General features: G+C 49.6%; 1 protein-coding gene across 1 annotated transcript in view; it reads left to right on the top strand.

Moving 5' to 3' along the window:
• Window positions 1-16,485, top strand: part of KCNK9 (potassium two pore domain channel subfamily K member 9) — a 102,949-nt gene extending 86,464 nt beyond the window's left edge. Inside the window, exons 3-4 of the mRNA XM_023228129.3 lie at window positions 4,883-6,219; window positions 15,729-16,485. The gene's annotated coding sequence lies outside the window, so the exon portion shown is untranslated. The remainder of the gene's footprint in view (window positions 1-4,882; window positions 6,220-15,728) is intronic.
• The last annotated feature ends 3,412 nt before the right edge of the window (window positions 16,486-19,897 follow it).

The following is a 19,897-nucleotide window of genomic DNA, read 5'->3' as shown; positions in this document are numbered from 1 at the left end:
TTATCCCTGATGTGTCATGGCCATGTTTTCTAAATGCTAGGTTCTAAATTATATTAAGGTTTTCTTTAGGGGGCGGGTGGGCAAGAAAACCCACATCATTTTAGCTTGCCAGTTCAAACATTTTTTTAAAAGCATGCACTTTGTTAAACTGGTATGCGCTATCAACAAGAAAACTAGAAATGGAATAATCCAAAGCCAGTAACATTAATTTGTAAAAGACATTTTTAATTTTGTCACCTCCAGTTCCAACAATTTACCATGCAACTGGAATTGTCAGGGGAAATGGGAAAATTGTTGGAACCCTAGAGTATCTATTTTATTTTCCTCTTATTGATGATTTTGTGCAGCACCTACCTGCATAAATAAGAATTATTGTGTTGGAATGCTTGGGTGAGAATGGGTATTAGTATGTGGCTGTGTTTCCTTTTCCTAATGAAAAGTGACAGGGCATTCCTCATTAAAAGTACATATCTATTTCAAGAAATATCGTCTCTAATTGCATTTGATTTGTAAATAGGGGAAAGTTCACATTGGTCTCAGGAAGAGTTTAGAGGCAAGGAGCTTTGTCTTGGCCTACTGGGAACTTGCCAATCTCAGGGGACAATTTTGTCTGAGTAGTGTAGAAATTCCTCCCTGCTCTCAATAGGGGATGACCCCAAAGTCATCAGGCTGTAGAATATGGCACATTGGAGGCTCTTATAGTAACAGGATTTAAGGACAGTTTGACCTCCAGATTCACTGAGGGGACTTTAATTTCCCTCATTACCATCCCTGCCATTTTCTAAAAATCACCCATTCATCCATCCTCCCATTCCTCTTTTGTAAACGAAGTTCATGGCTCTTGCATGGAAATGGACCTTGGCTGTACTCAGAAGGAACACGTTTACTGGCCTGTCTCAAGGCCCCAACGAGATCTCCCAGAAAGGAGGCTTTGCTCCCTAGAAAGAGTAGACCTACAGGATTTCTTAAAGGAGACAACATCTGAATGCCACCAGTCCCAAGCATTTGGGCCAATGGGCTGAAACACTGGAGCATTCAAGACTCCTCTGAAAAGGCTGTGCATGTACTTTAATGCTACATCCCATGTTGAAATTTCCCCTTCGTCCAGGACACAGGGCCTTCGAAGGAGTCTGCGAACCTCAGATTCTCTAGGCCAAAGTTGACAGTTCTCAACCTTCAAGGTCTTTATTGATTTACTTGTTTTAAGATTTTGTTTTATGGGAGGCCCTACTTGGGGCTCTAAAATCTGTCCAGAGAATAGCAGCAAGTTCTTTTCACTTTTTTTTTTCTCTTGGATGAGATTGTTGACGCTAGGGGGTCAGAGGTATAAAAGCCCTAATGCATTTGCAGAAGGCTTTGCTTCAGAAGAGTGTGCCTGGAATAAATGTGGGATTCTCATGAAAACCTTTGTAAGAGGTGCCTTCAAATGGTTGGGGGGGTGTGATCTGATCTATGATGACACCAAGGCACTGAGAGGGTGATTTGCTCAGTGTCACAGGCTGGCTGTTGACAGAACTGAGACAGATGTCTCAGTCTGGAGCCCAGGAGAGTCCAAGGAGCTGACTTCACACCACCATGTCCTAACTCAGCCCTCAGAGGAGGGCGCCTGCCTGTTTCCCCACTGGGGGCATGCAGCAGGCCCTTGGAGCCAATTAAAGGGACACCAAGTCCACCCCGCATACAGAGCTGGTTTCCACACTACACTATCTGTGTCAAGTTGGTCATATAGGAGCCCTACTTCTGCTTGAATGCCTCAAGTAACAGGGAGCTTCTCTATTCCCAAGAACTGTAAAAAACATTCTCTATTCTATAGGATTAAGGATTATAGGATGAAGTCTTTTCTCCTCACATGACCACTGACATAAATATCTGAGGCAACTTGTAATTTATCTTGGCTCTATTTCCCTCCTATGTCTTCTCTTTGCTACTGGTTTAGCCCTTTGAAGGATGGTCACTGAGTCTTCTCTTTCAAAGTTAAACATCCTTGTTTATGGTCAGTGTTTAGGGGATGGAGGCAAACCTTGGTTTGCTTGGTGATGTTCATCTTTTGCTCAGATGGTCCATCTCTTCCCTACTGTGGTCTGGCCAAGGAGTTATCCAGGTATATCATGAAATGATCTCAGAGTAGGGAGGGCAGGGACCCAGTTAACGGTTCAGGGTTCTTTCTTCTCTTAATAAAACAGCACTAAACAGAGATGCCCAACTTCTACCACTCAATCAGCATTAGAATCAGATCCTCAAAGCCAGGAGGAAGTTTGGTCCAAAGTCATCTCACTGAATAGCCTTTATTTTCAGAGGAGGACACTGAGGTCCAGAGAAGGCAAACACTTACCTAAAGGACACAGAGGTAGAATCTAGGTCTTCCCGCTGATTTCTCTACCATTTTCCTGGCTAATTCTGTTGCTGTTTACAGCCTTCTGAAGATCGCTTGTTGCTGGGTGATTTTAGTTTCTTAGCCCCAGGTCTTCCTCCCTCTTGCACCTAGTAATTTCTTTCCTTCCAGTGATTCTCATCCCCTTCTCCCCCTTAACCATGGCCATTCAGCAAGGGGGTCGAAGTCATAGCAGTCTGTTTGGATGTAGGGTTCAACTTCTGTTAGAATGAGCTCAGGAAGAGCCACGTGCTACCAGAATCACCCAAAGTCAGCCCACCATCCAGTACCTAGAAATCAGCATACCTTGTAGGTACTTAGGGATCATTAGTACCACTGCCCACCTTCCTCCTATATTTGGAGTGGACAGAAGATTGAGAGCTCTTAGTTGAAAAGAAGTCAAGTGAGAGTAATCTCTCTAAGACCTCTGGGGGCAACACTTGCTAGAGACCATCCTGCTATAATCCTCATTGTACCCATCCTGGGTGGAAAGTGCTGTGTTGGCCTTCCGCCTGTTAGACTCTTAAGTAGGACTGAACCCCTCTGGGTTTTGAGATACTTGGTTATCCCTACAGCTAGTATCAGATCTGTTCTTTCCACTTGCACTGCTTTGTCTTGAAACCCTGGCAACAGCCCCTTAAGTACAGGGGGCTGCCTGGCTCTAAATGTGAACCCTCTTGGAAGCATCTCCACGCTCCCACTGTGCATGGCTGATTGGGAAGGGAATGCCTGCATTCAGGCATGGTCACAGCAGCTCATTTGCAGCCCAGGATTCCCCCTGGGTCCATCATCCTTTCAGGAGAGGTGGCAAATAGACTTAGACCACTGCCCACCAAAGCCTCCTTGGGAGGTGCTCATTAAAACCCCACCCATCAACGGGAGGGAGATTGATGAATCTCAGCTCACCTGTTCCTTATCTGTGCACAGGGCCTTAAGAGAACATCCGGACAGTATGAGCAGCTCACAGATAAGCCTAGGCAGGTCGTTTTTCTCTGCCACATCCATATCTGGAAGCCAATGGGTCCTGTTTCTCATTGACAATCACTTACAGCTGGAAGCTGGAGGGAAGAACAGGGTTTCTCAGAGGCCTCCCTTGTCTGTGCACATTGGCCGGGAGAGGGAGGTGAGCAAGGAGAAAATGACCAAAAAACCACCATCACTGAGGCTTATGGCTCCATTTCTTTTTGTAATGTTTTTTTAAATGACAGGCCCCAAGATACCCTTTGAAGCCCTCTGCAGAGGCACATGCCCCCTTCCTATCAGTGCACTGGCCCTGTCATCAATGAGGCACTCTGGCAAACTGTGACTTTGTTCTGAAAGTGGTATGACTTGGGGTCTGTCCCATGTGGGCCAGCTGCCTGGGGGGTCTAAAGTGGGTTTCCTCCAGAGTTGTGGCCGGCACAGGACCCTGGAAACACCCTAGATGGGGACAGGGTGGCAGGTGGGGGACCTGTCATTGTGCTGTGCTCCATTGAGCCCCTGGAAGTCATTTCGCTCCCAGGGCCTCTGGGGCTTCCCCATCAACATAACAAGACAGCTTGGGCAAGATTTATGGGCACTTAGCACAAAACCAATTTGACCCACAAAAGCATTTGGCCGGGATGTTCTGATCCCTGGGCACACTTGAAGCTTGAGCCACCCAGAAGAAAGCCAAAAATCACTTTGTTTGGCAGGGGATGGGGAGCTGGGAAGATGCAGAGGGACCGGCAATAGCAGAGAGCACCATGGTTATCACAAACCAAGGCCAGGTGCATTCCGGGCTCCCCAAAGCGCTGAGCATAAATCCATTTTATGTGGTTCTTTCTCAACCACACCCGATAGAGGCTGCTGATTCGGGAAAACAGGAAGTCTACGACCACGGTCTCCCACACGGACCTTCTATGTTGAAGATCCCAGAATTACAAATAATGGTCCAATGAGCTTCCCTAGACTTCTCGCCCAGACCCCCCAGCCTCAATACTTTGCCACCCTGCTCCCCAGCTCTCACTCAGATGTTTGGATGATGCGTCATGTCTACAACTTTTCAGTGGTTCAGCCAGAAAAGAAATTGTCTGCCATGAACAAGTGCACATTCCTAATGGTGCCATTGTCACGCCTAAGAAACATGGCATTCATACATCATTGTCTGGAACAATCTGTATGTAAATCCCCAATTGTCCCAAAAATGTCCAGAGCTTGAGTGTAAAATACAACCCAAGACCGCCTCCCACAATTGCTTGTCTTGTTCCAGACTTCCCCTGAATAGGACGTCCCCGTCACCATTTGTGTCTTTATGATGTTGGCCTTTTTGAGGAGTCCCTGCCAGGGTCTTGTAGAATAATGCCCCGTGATCTCCTCTGCTTGTTTCCTCAGGTTAAGACACTTTTGGCAGAAAAAAAAAAAAAAAAAACCAGAGTTGATGTCAAGCAGCCGTGATTTATGCATTTGATGTTTGGCTCTCTGGGGACCTCTGTGGTAACTGCTTTCAGTGTGGATAAATAAGTCGTATTAAATGTTGTTTTCCTCTGTCAGGGGAACTAACTGCACATCCAAGAGAGGCGTCCGTGGATGCTGGGTCTCACTGCCAAAGCCGAACACGGCTTCGGGATTTCTGCCTTCTCACGTGGACCTCTGCTGTGCTGGGCGAATGCCACTACTCATTCCCCTAAACACCTGTGGGGATGGTCCAGCTACACATAGATGGGAAGCCCAGAGAAATGCTTGATGCGAGGGTCCCCGCAAGCCAGCTGGGCTGTTTCGTCACCCGCCCCCCAAAGCTCCTCAATGAGGAGTAGAGACTGCCAAGCCCTTCCACTCATTCGTCATCATAAAAATGTAACTTGCTATGGCAGCCTCTTGGCCATTAAGGGCTATACTTTGTGACCTCTGTCCTTGAGATCTTTGCTCTGGCAAGTTCTATAGCCTTCTCAGTGCTGCTATCGTGATGCAGTCTCCCTGCTGTGGCTAAGTAACCTTTCGTTTTGATCAAGATTTGTCCATGCAGACTCCTACCTCTGCGCCTTTGCCCGTGCCGGTCCCACTACCTGGAAGGTCTCCCTGTTGCTCTCCAGCTTTGAGGTGGAGATAGAGCATCTCACACCTCCTTTTGGTGTCTCCTGACCCTTTTGCTCCCTGTTGGACTTGGCAATGTCCTCTTCTGGGCTCCCCTAGTCCTTGTTTTGGTCGTGAGCGACCGCACTGGGGAGCAAACCTTCTGTGGCCCCGGCCACAGGAGCAGCAAGCACTGGGCAGTGCCCCGGAGGCAAGGACCATCGCCAGAATAAAGGCACTGAGATGTCTGGCATCTTGTCCAAATGGCCACTCATCACCGTGATTGAGGCATGTCTTAACTTGCTGAAGTGGAAACAGGGTAACTCAATGCACACCTCTGCACCATCCCTGGAAACCAATCCAGATCTATGAGAAGAAAACTGGTCATCATAGCGTTGGTGATTCCACAGCACCTGCCCGGCAGGGTGGAGTGTGCCCCATACAACAGGGCTGGAAGCTGCCACGCCAGGCGTTTCTCATCAGGCGGCCGACAGGGATGGCACCAGACTACAGGAGCATACTTGCGATGTCACTCTGAAGAAGTTGGGCCCCGTGATGGGAATGTCATCAGGAAACTGGGTCTGCACTGTGTTCTTGTGGCAACACTTCTGGTGGAGGCTGCGAGGGGATGGGGACATGCACCATGAGTGACTCAGGACCCCCAGCCTCTGTGGCCTGGCTCCTGCCCACCCCTAGCTCTGGGGCCTTGAGAGAGGCAAGCACACGCTCTTCTCGCCTCCAGAGAGCAGCGTAGGGGTGTGGATGCTGCTCAGGCCCTGGCATCTCACACGCCTGGGACCAGCCTCTGCCATTCACAGGTGGGTGGTGGTTTTGCCTCTCTGAGCTTCAGTTTCCCCACTTTTAAATTGGAGATTATACATAATCCCTACTGCAAAGGGTGCCTGTGAAGACTAGATGTGATGTGATGACATTTAATGGCACCTGCTCTGTGCCAAGCACCCCGCCAGTGTTCTTATACATGTTTGCATTTCTCATAAAAGCAAGGCCCATGTCTCCCAGAGGAAGTTACTCTGGGGGCATTGGACTTGAAATCAAACTATGGGGGAAAAAACAAAAAAGTGATCAAGTCTGGTTGAGGAACTCAGGCAGGGCTTCACTGGGGAGATGGGATTCGGAAATCATTGAGGTGAGCCTTAGAGGAACAAATGAGTGCTATTTTAGGCAGAGACACAGCACAGGCAAAGGCATGGGCCAAGGCCCGGGAGTGTGACAGTACAAGGGGCACAGATTCCATCCCACCATCAGTGGAATCCTGCCACTCTTGGGAGAGATCAGACAGCATAAATCTCAAGGCCCTCCACAAGCTGGCCACATCCTAAGTCATTCAAGCCATTCTTCTGCTCAAGAACCTTCCCTGGCTCCCTAGTGCCCACAAAGTTAGTTTATGTTAAGGTCCTGCACTCTAACCACCATAGCCTGAGTCTCAGGCTTTCCAGGAGGCACTGTCCATCTAGATGTCCCTCCTGGGTCCTCCCCCCATAACAAAATTCTTAAAATAGATACTGGAGTCTCACACCAAACTTGAATTCTGTGGTAGCCTCTTGGTTGGATGGGGTTGTTTTTCTTTGACAGGTGGTGGACGTTAGCTCCAATTTGCATATAGGGAACTTTCTGGAGAAGATCTTGGTCTTTCACTTAAGCATCCTGGGGTCTTGTCCTGACGAAGTCTTCTGCCGGTTTTACCAAAGACTAGCATGAAACTAACAAAAGGAAAATGTGGTATAAAATAGGTTCTTATGCTTACTTGGCATGAGGAACTTGTTTCCTGATTGATTTCATGAACAACAGTGATCGTGACCCCCTGCATCTGTGCCCTCTGGGACTGAAGCTGGCTAAGGCCTTGTAGGCACTTGCTCCCCCCACCCCCAGGAGATGAGACCTCTCTGTGGGTCTGTCACCCAGCACAGGGTCCTCTGAGGGTGTCAGATGATCCAGGAGTGCCTACTGTCATGGTGAGTACTGGTGACCCAGGGGTAGCAGCTCCTGGTAAGAAGCTCTGGGTACAAAGCTGTCCCCATCAGGACTTAGAAATATGAGCTTGATTTTGAGATGAGGCCTTTGGGTGGTAGAAGCTGAGGGAGGGCAGAGGCTGGGGTGAGGGTGGGACGGTGGGATGATGCACAGGAAAGAAGTCAAGTCTAGGGAACATGGGTGGAATCAAAACTCAGACTTTCTCATTGTGATTTGCTGTGTGACCTAGGGCAAGGCACCCCACTCCTCTGGGCCTGAGTTTTCTAACTTCTAGACTAAAGGGTCTGGCCAGGCTCCCAAGGCCCACTTCACCCCAGCCCAGTGTCCACCATGGACAGAACGCCGGTCTGGGGAGGACGGTCTGGGAGGACTGGCTGGGCTGACTTCAGCTGCATTGGAAAATCTGTCCCCCGACACCTTCTGTTGCAAGTGAATCTCAGATGCTTTATTTTTAATGACGTATGGATCCATGGATCCTTAATTAACCAACAGCCCTTTGCAATCTTTGCTTAATTTCTTGGTAGGCTCTCCTCCCGTCCTCACCACAGGAGGTACCCTGCTCTAAAGGAAGAAAGCCTTAGCCAGTTGAGCTGTGAGCCATCAGTATTTGCAGAGCAGCCCACAGGCCTGGCCCCTGGAGCTCACCCCTTCCTGGTGAGAGAGGGGCCTGCTCCTGCCCAGCATTTACCTTTGGGCTTGGCCCGAAGCCGCTGTTCCACCCTGCTGTGTCCTCCTCTGGGTTGTCCTCACTCCAGGGTTCTCTTTGCTTCCTGGGAGAATATGTCCCCCCACTGCCTTCTGAGGGCCACTTGGCCCAGCAAAGGGCCTTGCCTCCGGTCAGCTCAGCTGGGGCCCAAACCTCTTAGACTTGCCTATAGTGTAGCACTGTGCAGGTGAAGATGTTTCTTCCCAGGGGCACACTCTCACTCTTCATGCTCAGTGGTGGGGGGGGTGGTGGTGGGGGTGGGGGTGGCGGTGGGGGCGCAGAGCACTCCCACTTGGCATATGGGGTGACAGGGCTCAGAAAAGTGGCAAAGCTGGAACTCCAAGTCAGGTGTCCTGACTGCACATTTCCAGGTACCTATCCTGAAGCTTGCGGGGCGGGGTGGGACGGGTCCCTCAGATTGCCATAAGGAAGGGCCATAGATTGGGGCATGTCTCAGGAGGAAGATGGAGGGGGTGTCATCTCCAGGTCAATCAAATACATACGCGGGGCGGGGGAGTGGGCATCTCACATGGGCAGGCATCAGAGAGGAAGGAGCACCAGGTCAGCCAGAAAAAGATGTGCTGAGTCTGCCAGTTCCTTCACTCGGTTCGAAAGCCCAGCTCTGGGCTCAGCACCACAGACAAAACCATAAGCCAAGAGCCATGTTCAGATGAAGCCTTTGTTAGTTATTAATCACCCAGAGCTGTGTCCGTCTTTTCTCTACAACAGTGACCCCCAGAGGGCAGATCCGAGACTAGCAGTAGTGGGTCTCTGGCCTGAAGGGTGGGCTGGTGGACCTGAGCATGCAGTACGTTGTGTAGTAGAATGTGGCCGGAGGGTGCAGGCATCCCTCCACCCCGCCCCACAAAGCCTGCAGCAGTCCCTGCACAGGACAGGGCTCTGCGACGGGGGGTGGAAGAGCACAGGACAGGGCTCTGCGACGGGGGGTGGAAGAGCCTCTGCCGAACCCTCCCACACTGTGGCGTGACCCAGGCTGGCCGCCTGTCCCGGGAGGTAGATCTGACAAGGAGCTGGAGAAGCACAGCGATGCTCAAACACATCTGGCAAACATGTCCCCCCGAGCCTTCGTTTCCCATCTGTGAAAGAAGGATCTGGAAGACAGGACTGTTCTGGAAGGACGGGGGGTGGAAACCCCTGTTCTGCAGATGCTGCTGTAGCATGTTTTGGATAAAACATCCAAAACACTGGGTGGGAATCTGCCCCCAGGGTGTGCCTGGGTTTTGTCTGAAGCTTTGTGTGGGACTCACAGGGTGGCAGGGAATCTGGAGTCCGTGGGGAGGCAGGGTTTGTCCTTCTTGTCACAGCACCTCCCTCAATGTGGTGACAGTTGGTCCTGGCACCTGAAGGGTCCAGCTGGGAAACAGAAGGGGGAGTCAGTTCCTCGTAGTCCTCTATGCATCCAGAGAGCAGTGCTTGATTTTGAGGAGGGAGGTCTTGTAAGCCTCAGCCATGAGTCTTTGCCTCTTAAAGTCTGAGCTCACAGCCTTGCCTCTTCTAGCCACCAGGCACTGGGTGGTGTAGACATCAGGGGCCTTCGTAAGCACCCAACTCTGGTTCCTTTCCCTCCTCATCTGTGGTAGGACCACTTGGCCTTGGCAAGTCATTTTTCCCCTCCTACTAAAGATGAAATGGCCAGGTGAGATAAGAGGCAGGTGTCTTCCAGGCAGATACTGGTGAGGATGAAGTGAGAGTGTAGTCACATACTGGACTGACATTTCGGTGGGAGAATTTGGAGAGACAGGGCCCAGTCTTTCCAGCACTGGGTTGGGTTCCTACACAGGGGCCAGATCCTCTCTCCCAAGGACATCACCTGTTTCAGGTAGATTAGTTCTGTAGACTCCCTATCCTCTCACTGGAGACTGTCCCCACAGAGCACTTTTGATCCTTCTGCTGGATTTTCCCATCAGATGGGGTGTCCTTGATGACCCCAGCACCCAGTCCCCAGTGACACAGATGCCTGGACAGTGGTGTGGGTGAAAGCATGCTCCAGGGAACCAAAGTCCACTTCTCCCAGAAGACACATCTACGAGGCATGAGCTGCTGCAACAGTGGGCCTGGCAGCTCCCGGGGGCCCCTTTGTGCAACTCCGGCTGCTGATTCAGCCGTTTCTCCAGCCACTATTGACTGAGCACGTTGAGCATGTGCTGCCTGTCAGCCTCAGAGGGGACCAGGATGGTGATCTAGACGATCAAGTCCTTGCCTTCACAGGACTAAGATGCCAACGGACCACAGCCTCCCCAGTGCACGGAGTCTAGAAGCAAGGCCAAGGAGCAGGGAGCAGGAATGGGAACCAGAACAAGTCTCAGCAACTGTTTTACTTTCTCACTTGGAATTTTAGAAGTTGGGTGGAAAAATATGATGAAAGGAAAAACACGATTAGTGGGAACCCAGTGAAGCAGAACCCACAATTAACACGATTTCTCTATAATTTGATAGCTCCTCAGAGGAGCACACTCCTGAAAAAGGCTAATTATATATTTGTTTGTTCAGCCCACAAATAGCATTTTGACAGCCGTTTTGTGTGTGTGTGTGGTGGGGGGGTGGTGGGGAAGGACCTTGTGAGATCATCTCAGTCCATCTTCTGCTTTATCAGAAATGTCCACTAAATAGACATTGCACTGGGTTAGGCAAAACTGTTGATTTCATTGATTAAAATTTAAATAAGAAAACAGATTAGCCCCACTTGGGAGATTTTAAGATATCAGGTATATCCAAAAACATGGCTGAGGCAGCTTGCAGTTAAACAGAGACACGGGACAGAGATGTCAAAGATGAGTAGAACTTAAACCACTGAATTAAGGAGAAAAAACTTCTAGTCCATTCCCAGCAGGCCAAGAAATTGCTGATAATCCCTCTTAGATGTACAGTAATTTTGACTTCAGCCAACCGTGTATCCTTGTACCTTAAAACATCAAAAAGAAAGAAAACTTGTCGTGACTCCAGGCATGGAAGAAATTAAGCTTGAATTAGTTCCGAACTCACACCCGTCAAAATGATTGGCATATATTCATGGGGTGCCTCCTGGGGAGGGTGGGGTATGGGGATATGGACCCTCGTGCATCCATTTGTGGTATGTGTGCGCATGTGCATTGACTGGATATCTGTGGGTCTTTGGATTTGTGTTCCTCCTCTCCAGCCCCCAGCATTGCTGGGCATTTTTGTGACTGTGCAGTAACGGGACCTGGATTTGGTTCTTGTGAAGATGCTACCAGAGGCCTGCCAGGGCACTCCCTGTGGGAGGGTGATGGAAATCAGGAAAGTTCTAGCAGAAATGGGCTTAATCACCTTGGGACTGTGTGTTCACATTCCAGGAGGATGAAATGGTTGGTCCTGGACACTTAGCAGGGACCCAGCTTCCTACCTTGGTGAGTGGGATTTGAACGGGCCCTACTGTGGTCAAGGTGTCAGGCCTTTGGTGGGAAGCTGTATCACATTTGGCAAAAATCAGCAGTTCAAACTCATCCACAGAGAACCAAATTCGAAAGGAGCCTACTGCTTCTGTTTGTTTTCTTTTGTTCATCTTCTCTGGCCTTCTCTGTCTGCAGAGATGGCACACCTTCACAAACGGCCTTAGAATGCCATTCTGAAGTTCAACAGAATGAGACAACCATCAAATATCAGATGTATTTATTATTGTCACAGCTTACTTAATATTTAAAAAACCTAGTCACCAATGTTTACAAGTCCAAGTAGACATCCAGCCCATGTAGAGTATGTAACTTACACAAGGGTTTGCATCTTTCTTTTGTAACGAGTGCGGTACGCAGCCCTGTATATATTTTACAATGTCTTTACAGAAAAAAATCATTTAATGTGGTGTTGTACAATGCACTTTTCTAATTTTTTTCCATTAAAATCTCTATGGCACGTTTACAAATGTATCTTGGTCTTTCTTCACTGAGAAAGGTTGGAAAAGACCTGCTTTGATGCCTCGTCTTCCTGCCTGTAAACCACATTCTGAAAGCAGAGAGCAAGGTGGACAGTCCTGGCCGTATACCCTGTTTGCTCTTGGTCTTCCTCATTGTGGACAGGCCTGCTCTGAGGCCTTTCCCCTAACAACCTTGATCAAGTAAGGAATTTGCCTTAAAATACGAGACTATCCTTCTTGGATTTTATGTGCTGACTCAGTTATATTGTGCAGCTTGAATTGGATCCAGGAACCAGAAAGTAGATGAGCACCATTTCCAGAAGGCAATGAAACCAAACCAAGAGTTTGACCTCAACTGTACCGAGACCAGATTTGCTGATTTTTGTTTTTCTTTCGTGGCCAAGGAATCTGAGTTAAAAATGAGAAACCATGCTGCCCTTTTTCACTGGTGTGTGTATGGACACAAGGGAAGATGAGGCAGTTAACAGGTGCTCAGTGTTCTTTATATCGAAGGCAAATCTGCTCCCTCCAGCTCCATAGGAGCTGCCCAATCTTGGGGCTCCCGAGCTCCACCTGGAAGGCTCATGAAGACAGGTTTCTGGGTCGTGCCCTTAGTCTGGATCTAGGATGGGGCTGAGAAGGTGCATTTCTAAAGAGCACTCAGGTGATGCTGCAGCAGCTGTCCCAGAGATTAATGGGAGATGCTGGTCAAAAGCAGACCATGGCCACAGGTCATGTTCCTGAACCTGGCCACACAAAGCCAGGCTGCTTTTTGCCTGTCTTGGAGGCCATGCCTCCTCTTTCCCTGCTTACCTGCTCAGCTCTGTTTGGCTTCCCCCAGGGCACCTACCCAGGGCTCATCCAGGAAACAGATGGGCCAGAGCCCTGGTAAAAATTTTAATTCTTAGTGATTGAGACTTAATTTACATACGGAAAAACTTACTCCTGGGTGTTCCGTTCTCTGCATTGTGACTTGGGGTCTTAAATCCTCTTAAAATGTAAATAAGGACAGATTGCTTTCTCTTCTCAACCCTTCTGTGGATGCCTGGGCTAGAAGCCAGGTCCTTCCTACTGGTCAGCTTTGCTCCTATCTGCGTGCCCGGCTTGTGCTCTCCATGGCGTGCAGATGCGCCCACGTGGCACCCCCACCTGCTGTTCCCTCTACCAGCAGCTCTTTTCACCCCACCTTCTCCCGTCCCAGTGTCTCTGCTCAGATGTGACCTTCTTGGAGGGTGCCTCTCCAGCCTGCTTTCTGCTTTAGCACTGATCACCATCTGCCACTACTAAACATTTGACATGTCTCTTGTGTCTCCCCCAGGGGAGCATGAGCCCCATGGGGCAGAGGGCAGGGACTTTCACTTGCTTTATTCATTCATGGCTCTACCCTAGAGCCAAGTCTGCAGACAATAGTCCTTCAGCATTTCCCGAATACCTAAATGATGGGATGAAGTCAGAGTCTGCGCCCTGGAGAGCCAGTGAGGCTCTTGCATCCTTCTCTTCCTCTGCTCCTCCTACCCCAAACAGTCTCGTGACCTGCGCTGGCTCTGAAGGAGAACTCCCTGGCTCAGAGATGGATCCGAGGTCCCCAGCACCCTGACATGAGCTCAGAGAGGCTGTGGAACCGTCCAACTCAGGCAGGGCCTGTTACTAAACTGCATCCTGGGGTCCAGTGGCTCCAAGAATGTGGAGTGGGGGATCCACAGCAGGGCTGGCTCTTGGTTTATGACTTAAGACAATTTCTATTTCTCTTCTCTTTGGAAGAGTTTCTATCCTCAGTGAACCAGATTAGTGCTTCCTAAGAACTCTGTGCTTTCCAGAATCTTCAAGGGATAATATGGCTGAATTCCTTTCTTGTCTTTTCTGTTATTTTAGCCAAGGCCCACTCAGCTCAGAGGGACACCCAGGGCAGTCGTGGATGAGGCGTTTTCGAGTCCCTGGCTGATCAGTGCAGGATCCACAACTTCCTTTTGCTCCCTAATGAGAACTCTGATCAGGACACCTGAGATTCTAACCCCACACATCAGCACCTTCCCCTCTCCCCACCATCCCCCTGCTGCTGGTCATTCAGTTCAAACACACGGGGGCTTGTGCTGCTGCCCAAATGAGGAATGGGGGGCAGTGGGCAGGCAGGAGACTGTGGAGCATATTCCAGGGAATCTTCATCACTGTCCTCACTGTTATCACCATGCACCTGTTACGGGAAATAACGGCCACTTAAAATACTTTTCTGCATATCTTGATTTGTTCCTCCATCATGTGGTGAGATTTTTACTAAGTTCTGTGCAGGCTACATTTGGGACGGTCTGACGAGAGCTGTAGGAGCACACCACAGCAGGAATACACAGCATACTTATTTGTGAGGTCCCTGAACAGGACACTTGAGGAAGAAGCAGTTATGCTCTAGGGCAACTGAAACCACGGTGACAAAGAAGTCGTGATTGGCAGCAATACGCCACCATGTAAAGAATGAGTTTTCAAAGGTTTTACTCTCCCTTTCTGCAAGTGGAAAATCCTATCAATTAAGAGCCACAACAGTAGATGTTCCAGTTTGCAGATGCCAATTTTCAAATGAGCTCCTTCACATGTGAGCACCTCTGTGTTATGCTCTAGAATCAGCAGTATCAGAACTTCTTTATGATTCTCACAAGCAACCCAGAGGGGTGAGCCCTACCATTTAGTATCCCTGGGTCCTTGGTCACTTGGCTCATCTGCAAATGGTCAAGTAGACGTTATCAAGTAAGACATAGGAGATCATCTGTGCTAAGTAGTTCCTATCATCGTGTGGTAGGCATTGTGTGCTAAGTTCTTTTCCAGTAATCTTCAGAGCATCTCCTAAAATGCTTTCCATAGCATGCTGGTCCTACAAGGTCCTCCATCACCCTCCAGAAAAATGTAACAGGCATTGCTGTGTTCTAAGTCCCTTTTGTGCAGATTTACAACCCACACCACAAGATATCTCACAGCATTTACTGTCTTAAAGAAAAATTTGAACTTTGCCAACCTAGGGGTTCCTGAGCAAATCTGATGATCCGTTTTCCCCGGAACACTGGTGGCATTCATCACCAACCCATCCTATATGCCTGTGGTCAGCAAGGCTGTGCAGCAGCCCCTCCCACCTCTGCACCCTCCAGGCTTGTCAAGGTTGCACTTCCTGGTCCCCTGGGTAGGTGCGGTGATGTGATTAGTTCTGGCCGATGAATCACAGGTGAAGCGGCACAGATCACTTCCCGGCTTCAACCTGAACTGTGAGAGAGCCTCCAGGATTTTCTTTCCTTCTGTTGCACTGACAGGCAAGTTTCAAGATAGTGGCTGCTAAGCCCAGGTCCTGAAGAGAGGAGGTAAGGTGGGGACTCCCCAGCTGGCCTACGCTGGACTCACACGGTGAGAAAAAACCTTCATAAGCCACTATGTCGTAACCGTTGTCAGCCTATCCTGATTGCTCCATGTTTGTTCCTGGGGACACCGTTCCTTAGGCGGTCAGTGCCTGGCACATGCAGGTTCGTGATAAATGAGTTAATGACTGGCTGACATCATCTTCCCAAACAATAAGAGGAGTCTCTATAGAGATTCCAACATGCAATAAAATCTTACATCAGGAGCAGGGGGTCTTAATTATCTGGGTTACGTATTGCCCACTCCAGTTTTACCCTCATCCAGGGTGAAATATTTAGTCCATAGAGCCTTTTCCATTTTAAATGTGACTTTCACTTTCAATTCTTTGTGTTTCCTCCTTAAAACAGGACTGTGTGGGCGGCCCCATCAGAGGACGACGACAGCTCTCTCCTGTAAGTGAGGCAGTCTCATCCTTCCCTGGATCCTCAGCATCTCTTAACCAGCAGTGGCAAAGGTTGAATCAGAATGGCACCAGCTTCGGATAAAAATCCAGATCTCGCTTTTCAAAACGTGTCTAGAGCTGGTGGCTATAAGGAACCAATCAAGCCTCAGCTGTGATTCTAATCCTGCCAAGTCTGCCTGAGAGCCGACTCATTCATCCAAAGAGAGAACGGTTTGGATGGAGCTCAAGGTGCATGGCTCGCTGGCATAGCCCACACAACCTCTTAAAGGCCGGGCCGCAGAGCTAGAAGGTCTGTCACTCAGTTGGGGAAATCGCCTGAGAAGTTCAAGTCCACTGCCTGGCAGCTCAAATGAGTCAGCCTCACCAACCAAGAATCGCGTTAATAAACAGACTCAGAGAGCCTGCGCCCCGTGGGGTTCCCCCGTCTGCAACGGTCTCACCTGGCCCTCCTGCAGGGCCCGGCAGGGACTGGGGAAGGTCAGTGCTCCCTGGGGCGGGGACTGGGTCTGTTTCCAGGCTCAGTGCCTCCAAGTCATACAGATGCCAGGTGGTCCTGCTGCTTACCCTTGCTGAACCTCAGGCTTCTCGTGTAAACAGGGCGCTTTTGAGGAATTATTAACATCTCCCTGTGAGTCAAAGCACCTACTGAGATAATGTATGTAATGCTTGTAATAAATGCAGCTATGTGCCAGGCACTCTGAGACACTGCCTTTGTGGTTATTTTTAGTTCAGCTGTATGCATGCCGGAACGTGTTCCTGTTGGCTGTACGTCTACCATGGAAAGTGGCTTCTAGTGTGTTTATTTGCCCGGCACCTGCCCCTTTTTGCTGCTCCTTGCAATAGCCCAGACTTGAGCCAGAGTACAGACCCAGAACCCCTTGAATGAAAGGGAGACCTGGTGTCCCTGAGGAAGGACCCTGGTACACTGCCACACATTTATCCTGTGAATTTTTCTCATAGCCTTTCTCGAAGGCAGCTATGGCCATTTACTAGGGACACAGTGCACTGGGAGAAAGGAGAAAGATCAGACTTTTTGGGGATTGCCAGACCCTGGCTCTGAACTGGCACTGATTCCAGGAATCCTGGAATCTAGCAGTCAGAGGAGGTGATTACAGAGTGAGGTGATCCATGGGGCTGTAGCTCAGGTCCATCTCAAAGTGGGTATCATGGGTCTCCCAACTCATCCTGTGGCTGCTGACCAAGTTCTGGAATGCATTATTGGAATAGACACTCAGCAATGGGCAGAACCTGTACACTGGTAATAGACCTCGCCCCCAGCCAGGACTGAGGGCGGACCTTCACGCAGGCTGAGCTAATGATGGCAGTGTGTCCTCTGGGCCAGGGGCGGCTCTGGGGACAGACTCCAGTCACAAATTGACCACTTGGAGCTCTCCCTATTCTTTCCTAACAGGAACTGGATGGAAGAGCTGTCTGTCCCCGAGGCAGTTGACTAGAGGGGAGGAAGCCAGCATTCAGGCATCTTGCAAGGTCTAAGAGTCCTTAAGTCCTGGGTGAAATCACCCCCATGGCCAGATCCACTCCTGTCCCTTCTCCTGGCTAATGCAAGCTCATCAGTTTTTAATAAACCAGGTGAGCTTGGATGCAATGACAGACTCTAGCAGCCTGACTCATTGTAGGGGGAATCTTCTATTCTCCCCTCCAAATCCCTCTCCGCCTTTATCCACTCTGCCCTGTGTCCATGGACACAAACCTGTGTGTCTTCCATGTAGGCTTGGTCAATGCGGAGCTCTGGCAGGAAGTCAGGAGGTTGGAGGAAAGAGGGAGGGAGGATTTATTCCCTTTCCCCTGTGGCAACTCTGTGGTCTGGATGTTTTCTAAAGCAAGGGCCTCAGCCTCTGCCAGGAGGCCCTCTCCACACTGCCTCTGGTTTCCAGGTTCTGCACTGCCCTTTCTTCCTGGCCTAAGGAGGTCAGTCTTGGGTACGGCACTATCCTTTACTGTTTCCTTATATTCTGCTGAGCTTTGGAAAATAGTCCCTTCATTAAAGCATCCACAAATTACCCAGCCAGACTCTGCCATCTGTGTCCTGGTGGACCCTGCCTGCTCGACACACTGCACCCAGACAGCCTGGACTAAGTGGACAAAATGTCATTATGATCATCACTAGAGCATCTCATCAGGAGAACGAGGTACAAGTCTTGGCCCAGGCAGAGATCTTGGGAAAGATAATGTAAGCGATCTAGGAAAGGAAAGTATTTTCTTAACTTAGGAGTGAGCATTGCTCGATCACCACACACTGTGCTGGGCACCTTCTGATGCCAGGTTTCCTACTGGGACAATCCCCCCACCCCAAGGAATGGGCCTACTTCAGCAAGTGAGGATGGCCCTACTATGAGGGAAGAAATCTAAAGGTCACCCCATACCCCATTTTTTAATGGTCCATTCAACATCAACCCATACCTTTCCTGGAAGCAGTTCTAGATCCAAGTTTCCCACCCCCCTCCCCCCATCAAAACTTAACTTTTATTGAAGCATGACGTGCACTCTGGAAACATGCACCTCTATTGGGATTTGTCCAGTGGGCACAGGGTCCAGGAAGCAGTGGCACCTTCGTGGAAGACAAAGTCATTCGTTCACGCACTGGCACAGCTTCAGGTCACAGAAGCACAGGTTAGGGAGGGTTGGCCCTATTTCTACCTCTTTGTGTCACCTTAGTTGAGCTCACCTGTGCACTGTACAACCAGTACAACGATGTATGGCAGCCTTTGTTTTGAACACCAGATAAATTAAAAGTTATTATGCCAAAGGCCATGCAGGAAAGGCCAAATCAGAGACTTTGGTACTAACCAAAAGTTGTACCCCGAATAGGCTGGAGTACTACCTTGATGGAAGGCAGATGAGCCTTATGGGTTTGGTTAGTACATGCCTAGTCCCTTTCACACAAAACCATATGTATTATCTAAGGTGGGCTCAATTTTGAGACTTCTTAAAGATCCACCTCATTTAGGAAAGTTATTGAGAGCTTATTATAAGCCAGACACTGTACTCTAGGGACTCAGGATGTGAATATTAGATACACAAGTGCCTTTGAGGAACTTATAGTCCATCACGGGGTGAGAAAAAACCATAACAGATAATTATACCATATGTTTGAAGCAGTGTCATGGAACACAGAAAAACAGTAGGGGATTTGGAGCCCAGCAGGAAACAGGTGGCTGTACACAGTTGGCAGTCAGGACTGTTCTCCACTGGAAAAGTGAGCTTGAACAGACGGGGGCAGGAAGAACATTCCAGCTGCTGATGGGTGAGAGCTGAGGCTTCAGGCAGAAACATATCTGAGCTCGCGGCCCAGGAGGCCCCTGTGGCTGAATCCCTGCTATGTTCTTTGGATGTGAAGATGGCCTCTACTCCCTAGGCCTCCCAACACCCAGCAACAGACCCTGTGATGCTCTCACCCCTCTGGCTGTCCTTATCCTCCTGGACTTTGCCTTAGGTCAGCTGAGCCTGGCTCAGCCAGAGGTCTCTGGCAAAATCAAAGGCAGGTTGGACATCTGTAGAATGGCACATGGAGGTGGGGGGCACGAAGAGGGAACAAACTCCTGCCTGCTGGTCCTCCCCACTTTTTCAGGACCCCAGGGTCTGTGAGGCCAGGAGTTAGAATGCATGCCCCACGCAGCGATCTCATTCGATTTCTCTCTTGCAGGGGTTATGGCTAACAATGGTAAGACAATAAGGTCTGGGGCTTTGGTGCAGACTTGACATGCCTGCTCTGTGGGGTCAATAAAACATGGCAAGGATGCAATGTGCAGTCCATGTGTCCCCTCTGCTCCTGTTAGCCACTCTCACATCCACTGCAGACTCACCTGACCTGCCATCACATGCTGTAGTACCTAGTGCAGATGCCAACTTACACTGACAAATAGGGATGAGTTGGAGTAGGGCTGGACCCTGGGGGTGGTGATTGCTGTTGACACGTGCAATCTTGGAGTGGAATGAGAGTCCCCACCCCTAGCTGTCCCGTGATCTAACTTCCTAGCATTACAGGATGGTTGGCTTGAATGTGGTTCTGCTGATGTGACCAGACACAGCAGCTCTTAGCTCTTACCATTCCCCTTGGAAGAATCACCCATCTTTACCTTCAAGGAGTTAACA

This window comes from Piliocolobus tephrosceles, chromosome 7, assembly GCF_002776525.5.
Source record: "Piliocolobus tephrosceles isolate RC106 chromosome 7, ASM277652v3, whole genome shotgun sequence".
In the NCBI taxonomy this organism is placed as follows: Eukaryota; Metazoa; Chordata; class Mammalia; order Primates; family Cercopithecidae; genus Piliocolobus; species Piliocolobus tephrosceles.
This window is presented reverse-complemented; position numbering and strand designations above follow the sequence as displayed.